This window comes from Cariama cristata, unplaced genomic scaffold (assembly GCF_000690535.1).
Source record: "Cariama cristata isolate BGI_N322 unplaced genomic scaffold, ASM69053v1 scaffold25043, whole genome shotgun sequence".
NCBI classification, from domain to species: domain Eukaryota; kingdom Metazoa; phylum Chordata; class Aves; order Cariamiformes; family Cariamidae; genus Cariama; species Cariama cristata.
Genome location: NW_009607213.1, coordinates 4,806 through 13,839, shown reverse-complemented (window position 1 = coordinate 13,839; position 9,034 = coordinate 4,806). Strand labels below are relative to the sequence as shown.

The 9,034-nt window shown below is 38.7% G+C and overlaps 1 protein-coding gene across 2 annotated transcripts in view; it reads right to left on the bottom strand.

Annotated features, from left to right (window-relative positions):
- Positions 1 to 3,686, bottom strand: part of RAF1 (Raf-1 proto-oncogene, serine/threonine kinase) — a 37,591-nt gene extending 33,905 nt beyond the window's left edge. For both annotated transcript variants that reach the window (XM_009696646.1, XM_009696648.1), the window contains exon 1: positions 3,632 to 3,686. The gene's annotated coding sequence lies outside the window, so the exon portion shown is untranslated. The remainder of the gene's footprint in view (positions 1 to 3,631) is intronic.
- Positions 3,687 to 9,034: the final 5,348 nt, after the last annotated feature.

The following is a 9,034-nucleotide window of genomic DNA, read 5'->3' as shown; positions in this document are numbered from 1 at the left end:
ATGGGTTGGCTGGCTGAGCCCCGAGAGTGGCGGTGAATGGAGCTAAATCCAGTTGGCAGCCGGTCACAAGTGGTGTTCCTCAGGGCACAGTTTTGGGGCCAATTCTGTTTAATATCTTTATCAATGGTCTGGACAAGGGGATCGAGTCCACCCTCAGTCAGCTTGCAGATGACACCAAGCTGGGTGGGAGTGTTGATCTGCTTGAGAGTAGGAAGGCTCTACAGAGAGATCTGGACAGGCTGGATCGATGGGCTGACACCCACTGTATGAGGGTCAACAAGACCAAGTGCTGGGTCCTGCACTTGGGTCACAACAACCCCATGCAATGCTACAGGCTTGGGACAAGTGGCTGGAAAGCTGCCCAGTGGAAAAGGGCCTGGGGGTGTTGGTTGACGGCCAGCTGAACATGAGCCGGCAGTGTGCCCATTCGGCCAAAAAGGCCAACAGCATCCTGGCCTGTATCAGAAACAGCGTGGCCAGCAGGACTAGGGAAGTGATTGTCCCGTTGTACTTAGCACTGGTGAGGCTGCACCTCAAATACTGTGCTCAGTTCTGGGCCCCTCACTACAAGAAGGACATTGAGGTGCTGGAGCATGTCCAACGAAGAGCAACAAAGCTGGTGAAGGGCCTGGAGAACAAGTCTTTTTGGGACATGGCTGAGGGAGCTGGGGTTGTTTAGCCTGCAGAAAAGGAGGCTGATGGGAGACCTTATTGCTCTCTACAACTACCTGAAAGGAGGCTGTAGTGAGGTGGGGGTTGGTCTCTTCTCCCCAGTAACTAGCGATAGGACAAGAGGAAACGGTCTCAAGTTGTGCCAGGGGAGGTTCAGGTTGGATATGAGGAAGAAGTTCTCCACTGTAGGAGTCGTTAAGCATTGGAACAGGCTCCCCAGGGAGGTCGTGGGCTCACTATCCCTGGAGGCATTCAAAAAAACGTTTAGATGTGGTGCTTCGAGATATGTTTTAGTGGGCACGGTGGCATTGGGTGGACAGTTGGACTTGATGATCTTTGAGGTCTCTTCCAACCATAACGATTCTATTATTCTAATTGCACTTTTGGCTGCTCTGTGCCTTTGTTGATTAGAATGGCTCCAGGCCACTTCTCCTGACCAATTTTCAGGAAGATCTCTTTGGTTTGTCCTTTTGACACAGATCATTCCCATGTCAGTCACCCATTTCTTTCCATATGAAATTCCCATCAAGTTCAAGTGTGGAACTCTATACGTTTCCCTACAAAACCTCACTTCCTTCATTCAAGAAACAACAACACTGAACACTCTGCTTCTACCTAAAAGAGCACAAAGGGATACAGAATCCAAATCCTTCCCTTTCCCAAAGCAAAAAAGCAATCCCAGATGAAAAGAAAAATGTAGTAGGTGTTTCCAAGCACTCAATCAGACCTTTTAAAAATTTTAGTTAAGTACTGCTACCGAGATTACCAAAAAAGTTCATTACATTGCTATTACAACAGCTAGAAAACGAAAAGGTAAGCAAGGAAAGTACACAAATCTTGCACATACATGTTGTCCAAGTTTTGCTAACAAAACACCAGAACTCTATGTCATGGAGTAAAACCTCCACTTTTTTAGTATAATGATTTATAATTTTTAAGTTATAATCAAAGTTGATAAATATTGAGAGGTAGTCACTCAAAGTTTTTAAGATGTTCTCTTAACATTATGAAGACTATTAAAGCTGAAGTGATATTTAAGACATTCTCATTTTTTAATTTAGTACATTCAAATGCATTACTAGAAGTAAAAAGCATATTGAACACTGCTTTCTTGTATCTGGCTGTATCAGAATCACATTATATGACACTCTTGTCATGCTTAGACTTCTTGTTTCTTCACCATAATGTTAAATTCTTCACAGCAGAATCCTCCAAAGAAAGATCTAGAAAGATAAATCTTAAAGTAGACCTTGCTTTGCAGAAGTGGGGCTATGAGTTCACATGTGTATTGACATTACACAGACAAAACACTTGGACAAGCTTTCCCCGCCCCCCCAAGTCTTTCAATCAACTGTACATACATTCTCAGACACATGCCTATTTGCATTCTGAACTTGCTCATGCTTGAATAGTTCCAAGTACCAACGAAAGCCCCAAACTGTGTTTACAGTTGCCTGGAACTCATCCACTTTACAGCAAGGATGAAAAAGTTACTCAAATGTCAGCAATCCACCAAATGCCCTTCCCACACAAGTTCTCAAGGATTAAACAAAAGTGACTAGCACAAAGAATTAGCGGCTTTGTCCTCCCTCAGTTGCACGTAGTTAATAAAGTAACACCAAGGACACCGCCACTGAGAACATACCAGTCTTCAAACCAACCTCAGTTTTGCTGAAAAGGAACACAGCCTGAGATTAGGTTATTCAACTAACTGCTGGGAGCTGCTAGTTACTCAGGCTAACTGTACAGTTCAGACATACCACAGTTACTGTTAAAATACCGTTGCAAAACACCAGACAATGCTAGATTATCTGTACAGTTAGACAGAAGGAGATGCAGTGATCCAGCTAATTCAAGAGTTAGGTGTTCTCTGCATTCACTCAAGGCAGCTTTAAACTAATAAATTTAGTGTATTAAATGTGGGCTCTGTGCCAGAACCAGCAGTGCCACCAGGAAGTCAATACTGCAATTCTAAGAGCCTGGGCATGGAAACAACGTACACGTGGAGGCTGGGGGGAGTGGCAGGGAATAGGGGCAATAGCACCAAGAAAGGTTTGGAAGGGGCCTTGAGATATTTTCCTGTGAGAAGACAGAACAAATTATTCTCCATTTTATTTTATAATAAAGTGCACCTGGGAATAGTTGAACATGCATTTCTGCAATACAAACTAAATCTAATATGATAGTACTTGCGTATTTCAGTTACAAACTGCCTGGATGCTCTAACTGTATTTTATTGTTTCCTATGCACTGGGATTTGTAAAGAAGCCTACATAAAATGGCAAATAAAAACTGAATGTAATTAGAAATTAGAGATTTTATACAATCAAAATATGCTTAGATTATATAATTTATTGTCCTGAATGCCTTCAGAAAGAAATTATGCTCCATTTTAACTCCATCTTACATTATCTTACTAAATACATGCATGAAATTACAGTTCTGGTTTGGGTGAGGTTTTACTTATTTATCAAGTGCCGTAACAGACTTTTTGTTTCAGAGGTACAATCTCAGAAAAGAAAAAATAAAAAAAAAAAAGACCATCAGTTCTAAGATAATGTCACAGACATGATTTACATTAGGTCTGGATTATCCACAACAGATCTGTAGTTGTGTGGAAAGGCAAATGCTATTTGGAGAAGACAGACAAATATCAAGATCTGAAGTTCTAAACTGAGGAAGGGCTTTCCCCCTGCAAAGTAAATACTTATGGAAACTGACTAAAGTAAGAGCTTAAGTTAAACATACACTTCTGATAAAGCAAACACTGAAACAACTGCAGGTATCATATCAATTTGTAGAATTTTTCAAAAAGCAAATTTTAGTAGCACTGAAGGAATACAAGCACAGACCTCCATTGTGCTAAGTTTCCCTTCCCCCAGCAAAGACGCAGGGACCTCAGAAGAAAGAATGGAGTAGGGTAAAGAGGATGGGAAAGATAACCAGAGGAAGTTTATACCTTTAGTTTTCCTTTAAGTGAATGAAGTCCTATGACAAAAGGATGAAGGACATCATCTGTGGAAGGCAACACAAAAACAGAAGATATTTACTATTTTAATAGACAAACTTATACACATGTACAACATACCAAAATAATAACAATTGTTTTGTGAATTACATCAACAGTAGAGTTAACTTATCATCCTTCTACTGTTGGAGTTTCCAGGGGCTTTCATTGTTTTATGCAACATTTCAGTGTAATGAGATGCATTGTGTAAGGCCAGACTGCATGCCAACCGAATGCTACCACAGCTCAACATAATGTCATTTTTATTGAAGAACATCATAAAAATCTTTTACAGCTAAAAACTCACTACAGTACAAATCAAGTATAAGCTGGATACTTTCTTCTCAGACATCAGTTCCTCACTTAAACACAGAAACACCTTGCTGACTCACAAATGTTATGACAAATCTTGGATCCAAAACAAAACAAAAAGTAGTAAGAAGCTAAGTCTCTGAAGGCTATCTGTATCTTGCATTAACTGTATGAGGAATAATTCCTAGGGAAGTTGAAGAAGTCTTGATTAAAAGACTGGAAGCTTAGATGAGTTAAAGAATGAAGGGTAAGTCACATACACAAAAATATGCACCAGAAAGTTCTTGGTAAAATGCTTTCTTACCCAAAGTTCATATTCTAATTAGCAATTCCTAAAACAACTCCATGCAGAGATGAATAGAGAAGGCAAAGATGCAACACAACCACAGAGTCAATGAGGCTGGAAGGGACCTCTTGCAATCACTTAGTTCAACATCCCTGCTCAAGCAGAGTCAGCTACAAGAGGCCGCCCAGCACCACATCCATTAGGTTTTGAGCATCTCCACAAATACACATTCCACAGCCTCTCTGTGCAACCTGTTCCAGTGTTTGATCACCCTCACAGTAAAAAAAAGTGTTTCCTCCTGTTCAGATGGAGATTCATGTGTTTTAACTTGTGCTTATAGCCCCTTGTTCTGTCACTGGGCACTGGCGAGAAGAGTCTGGTGTCCTCTTCAATCCCTCCCACCAGTGTATTTAGACATATTGATAGGATCCCCCATAAAGCCTTCTCTTCACCAGGCTGAACAGTCCCAGCTTTCTCACATCTGTCTTCATATGAAATACAAGAAAGTACGCATAAAAAAATCCAAGAAGAGATCTTATACTGCTAGCTCACTTTTGGTTAGAAGTATCTTCTCTTCTGGATAGAGCAGGCAGGGAAAAGCAAGTAAGCAAGAAAGCAATGATTTTAGCCAAGACAACAAACTCCCAAAGACTAACAAGAAACCAGAAGAATGCTTTGGGATCCCCACCTTGAGCCACTTCGTAGTTTTAAAATTAAAATCTACTTACAGTCTGAACTGTACACCCACCCTGCTTACTAACTTGCGTACCTCTCTACAGCAAACTTCTAGGAATGTGACATATAAAATACTGTGAACATGGTTTCCACCATGGAAAAAGATAAGCAGGGAGACTGGGGAGAAGGGAGGAAGGAATTCCGTCTTTCACATACCAGAGGAAAGGCTGAGATCTTTAGTTCTAACAGAAGACAACCAGTCAGCAATAATGACATACTTCAGAAATCATCCACACTGAATCAAGGGGGAGGAGGTGGTGTTTGATTGTTTATTTTTTAACAGATTACATTACTGGGGAATAAGGTGTGGAAAGTGATGTGACCAGAAAGTATGTGGGGGCCAGAAGCAGAGAAAAACAAGGAAGATTAAAAATACTGTAAGAACCACAAGAATAAGCAGAGGACCAGAGAAAGGCATCCTCACAGGAACCAACAGAGACATGGGAGGATGAGGGGGAAGCGTTGGGGTTTTGTTTTTTAAAAGTAGCTAGGTTGACAATTAGCAAACTGATAAGAACAAGGACACAGACATGATCTTCACTTTAGGTAAGAGGTCAAGAGATTTGTGAAGACTGGTTCCTGAGGAAAACAAGAGCTAAAAACTAAGAGCTGAAAAGAGCCTGGGACAAACTTTGAGAAAATTAATCCAGTCACTATGATGAATAATGTTAGATGAAAAAGAGGAGAGAAAACTGATGGGGAGAAGTAGAAGTTTTACAGACTGAAAACCCAAATCGTTTTTATTGTACAATCAGCCAGAAGAAAAAGGAATCTCATATACAAATCAAGGAAAGAAGGCACAGCATAAAACAACTGTGGTGGGTTAAAGAAGCAGCAGGTACAATATTTCTACCTGCAATCAAAGTAAGAGCTGGAAGGGAGTGAAAATCACATATTTTTCTTGACAGGTAAGAGATACATGAAAAACAAAAATCAGTAAGAACATTTGCTAACAGAACTGGCAACAAGGAGAGTTTAAGAAGCAGAAGAGTTGACAAAAATACCAGCTGTTATTGCAAATGTGAGATTCAATTAAACCTGAGAAGTAGAATTGTTCACCTAAGACAATGGCAGAGCCAAGGGAGAAGAAAACGACTCTGTACTGGAGGAAGTTTGCCTACTTGCAGGATTTCCACCTGAGATACTCCACAGTGCAAGAGAAGGAGCAAGGGAAACAGGTGTTCTGTACAGGGAACACTGAACTCACACAAGTTGATCACGGATCATACTTCAGTGTCAAACCATTGCTTTTGAAAAATGAAAAATCCTGCTACAACTATACACCTAATTGCACAAATAGCCAAAAAAAGAGTTTGAAAGAGAGTTTTAAAATAACAGGTTTGTGTTTCAGTGTTGTCAAGTCACTTTTGAACTAGATGCTGACGGTTTTAGAAAATACACCTGGACAAAATTATATTTAAGATTACCTAATCACAAGCATGAGACATTTCAGTACTGTGATTGAGATGGTCATAAATCTGCATATGTGATATCCTGTATGTGATACTTCTACAACTGAACTCCAGTGTTACATTGTTACACCATTCTTGACATTTCCTTCAGTTTTCACTACAATCAGTTTGATAGATACAGCACTTTGTCACTGGCAGTGCTGAAAATCTGTTCCCAGAAAAAACCATTAAATTCATTTTCTACTGTGTCAAGAAACCATCAACTTAAAATTTAATCAAAATCAGCTAGGCTTTTTAGAAGTTATGACAAAAACCTACTACTACACTTATTAATGGGCTACACTGTTAATTCCCTGTCTTTAAAAATCACATTGCCTATTTAAAGTCTCCACAAGAAAAACTGAGAAAGACAAAACATTCAATATACAAAGGAAACCAAAAATTTAAAAAAAAAAAAAAAACAAAACAAACAAAACCCCAAACTTTGCCAGACATAAAATATGCAAACAAAAGTGAAAGAATCTCTTACAGTTACAGCAGCAGTATTATTTTGGTGACAGAAGAAAAAAATATTTTCATATAAGACAATTTTAGTCTCAACCTGCCTGATAATTTTACAGAAATTCTTCTTCAGAGCAAAATAATTCCAGGTACTGTCCTGTAATTTAACATCACAAGGGCAGATCTTACTGGAATAGGTAAAAATAGCACTAGTGAACATGCCAAAGGAGAGTCTTTCCACTATATGGCCAGTGCTTGGATTGCAACATCAGCTGGCTCTCTTTTTATAACCTCTTGATTGCCAGTGAACAAGTTACACAGTCAACTTAAAAGGTCTGAGAAATCTAAGAGTAAGCTCTGGAACTCACTTTCAGCTGAAATCAATCCACTGTATCACTCTAACATGAACACTTTGTTTCAGCATGCTATTATTGCCCGTGTAAGCTTTATACTTGCTTCTATCGTATTTAACATAGATGAAAGATGTAATTCAGAATACTGAATTATATTTTGTTAAATGTCAGCATAAAATTAGAGGCTTGCACACTTTATTGTTTCTTTTGGCTGCAACACACTCTGGAAGCTGCTTAACTTACTACATTCTCTTGCAGTCACGCATGTGCCATCCTCCAATGAACCCGTTTTGGTCCATTTCTGCAAACACACCCCCTCAACTCAAACCACCCTGGAACAACCACTCCCCAGCACCTGAATGGGTTTTTCCCCTCATTTCCACATAAAGATAACAACCATCACAATATGAACATTTAAAACTGTTAGACTTGTTAGTGATCAAACTGAGATAGAAATGCTGTTTTGCTAGAAGAAATTAATTCTCCTCAGCCAGCAGCTTGACTTACAGATGACTGATATTGCTTAGTTTTCTAATTAGGGACAAGGAAAATCAGTATCCTCCCATCCTCAACACCACAAACAGGTTTCTGCCTGCTCATGCCTACAGATTGGTATTGATTGGACATGGTTTTCAAAAGTTATTGGAGAGGGAGACAGGGAGGGAAAAGAAAGCTACAAAAAAGCAGGACATCACTTAGCTTGCATTTTTTTTTCCCCTCAGTCTAAGAAAAACAGAATGATCATCAACATATTTAACTCTCCTTAAGTGCTGGTATAATCAAATATATGTTTCTTATTTGGACACAGTGGCCCCAGTACTGTATGTCTATATGAAGAAATATGCATAGGTCTTATGCAAATTCAAAAGTAGAGAGAGTTCGGACACATTTGCCATATTTAATGTATGAGTTTTACAATACAGATTTTAAAAAACCCCTAAAGTTACAACAAGAAGTGCACAAATAAAGAATGGATAAAAATTATTTTAATGGGCTCATAAAATAGATTAGACCTGAAGGAATAAAAATTCTATCAGAAATTATCAAAATAAGGAAAATATTAACATGACAGTAATCTTGGAATTAACAATTGTTAGGTAAATTCTGAACTTCTGGTCTAAAAAAAAGGTTTTATAGAATCTCAAGCTGGAGTCACATCCTATGTCATAAATAGGATAAACTTTCAGTGAAATTTAGAACAAAGTTTCCAAAACAAAGTGAAAAAAAACCCAAGTTGTTACGGTATATCAAAATACACCTTTTCAACTGGAAGCTACAGACGTAATTACAGGCTCTTTCATCCCCACATTAAGTGGAATTAAAATCCACCTTGCTATTTCTTTTACAAGAAATTTATAAAAATATTGTACTTTCTATGATAATCATTTGGGAATAACATAACTAGCATTTTTTGGGGTAGCAATAAATTAGTAATTTTTCAAAAATCGTTAAGATGTGATTAACTAGTATTTCTTCTTCCCAGCAACACTGTCACCATTGAAGCTTCCCGTCTAATGCTCCTTCCTACATTTGCTCTGTTACTTCACAGGACTATCCCTCTGTGTTTACACATTTCTGTAATAATTCTATGCAAACAAAAGGCAGTATACATATATTCACCCATTTCACTATGTTTCCTGCAGTTTCACCAAGAAACTCTTACGTAAAATCTCACACATAGTTTCTTCTACGCAGGGAAAAGTATGGAATAAAGAAAAAAGAATGATAATTTACTTGTTTGTCCAACAAGCAGTCA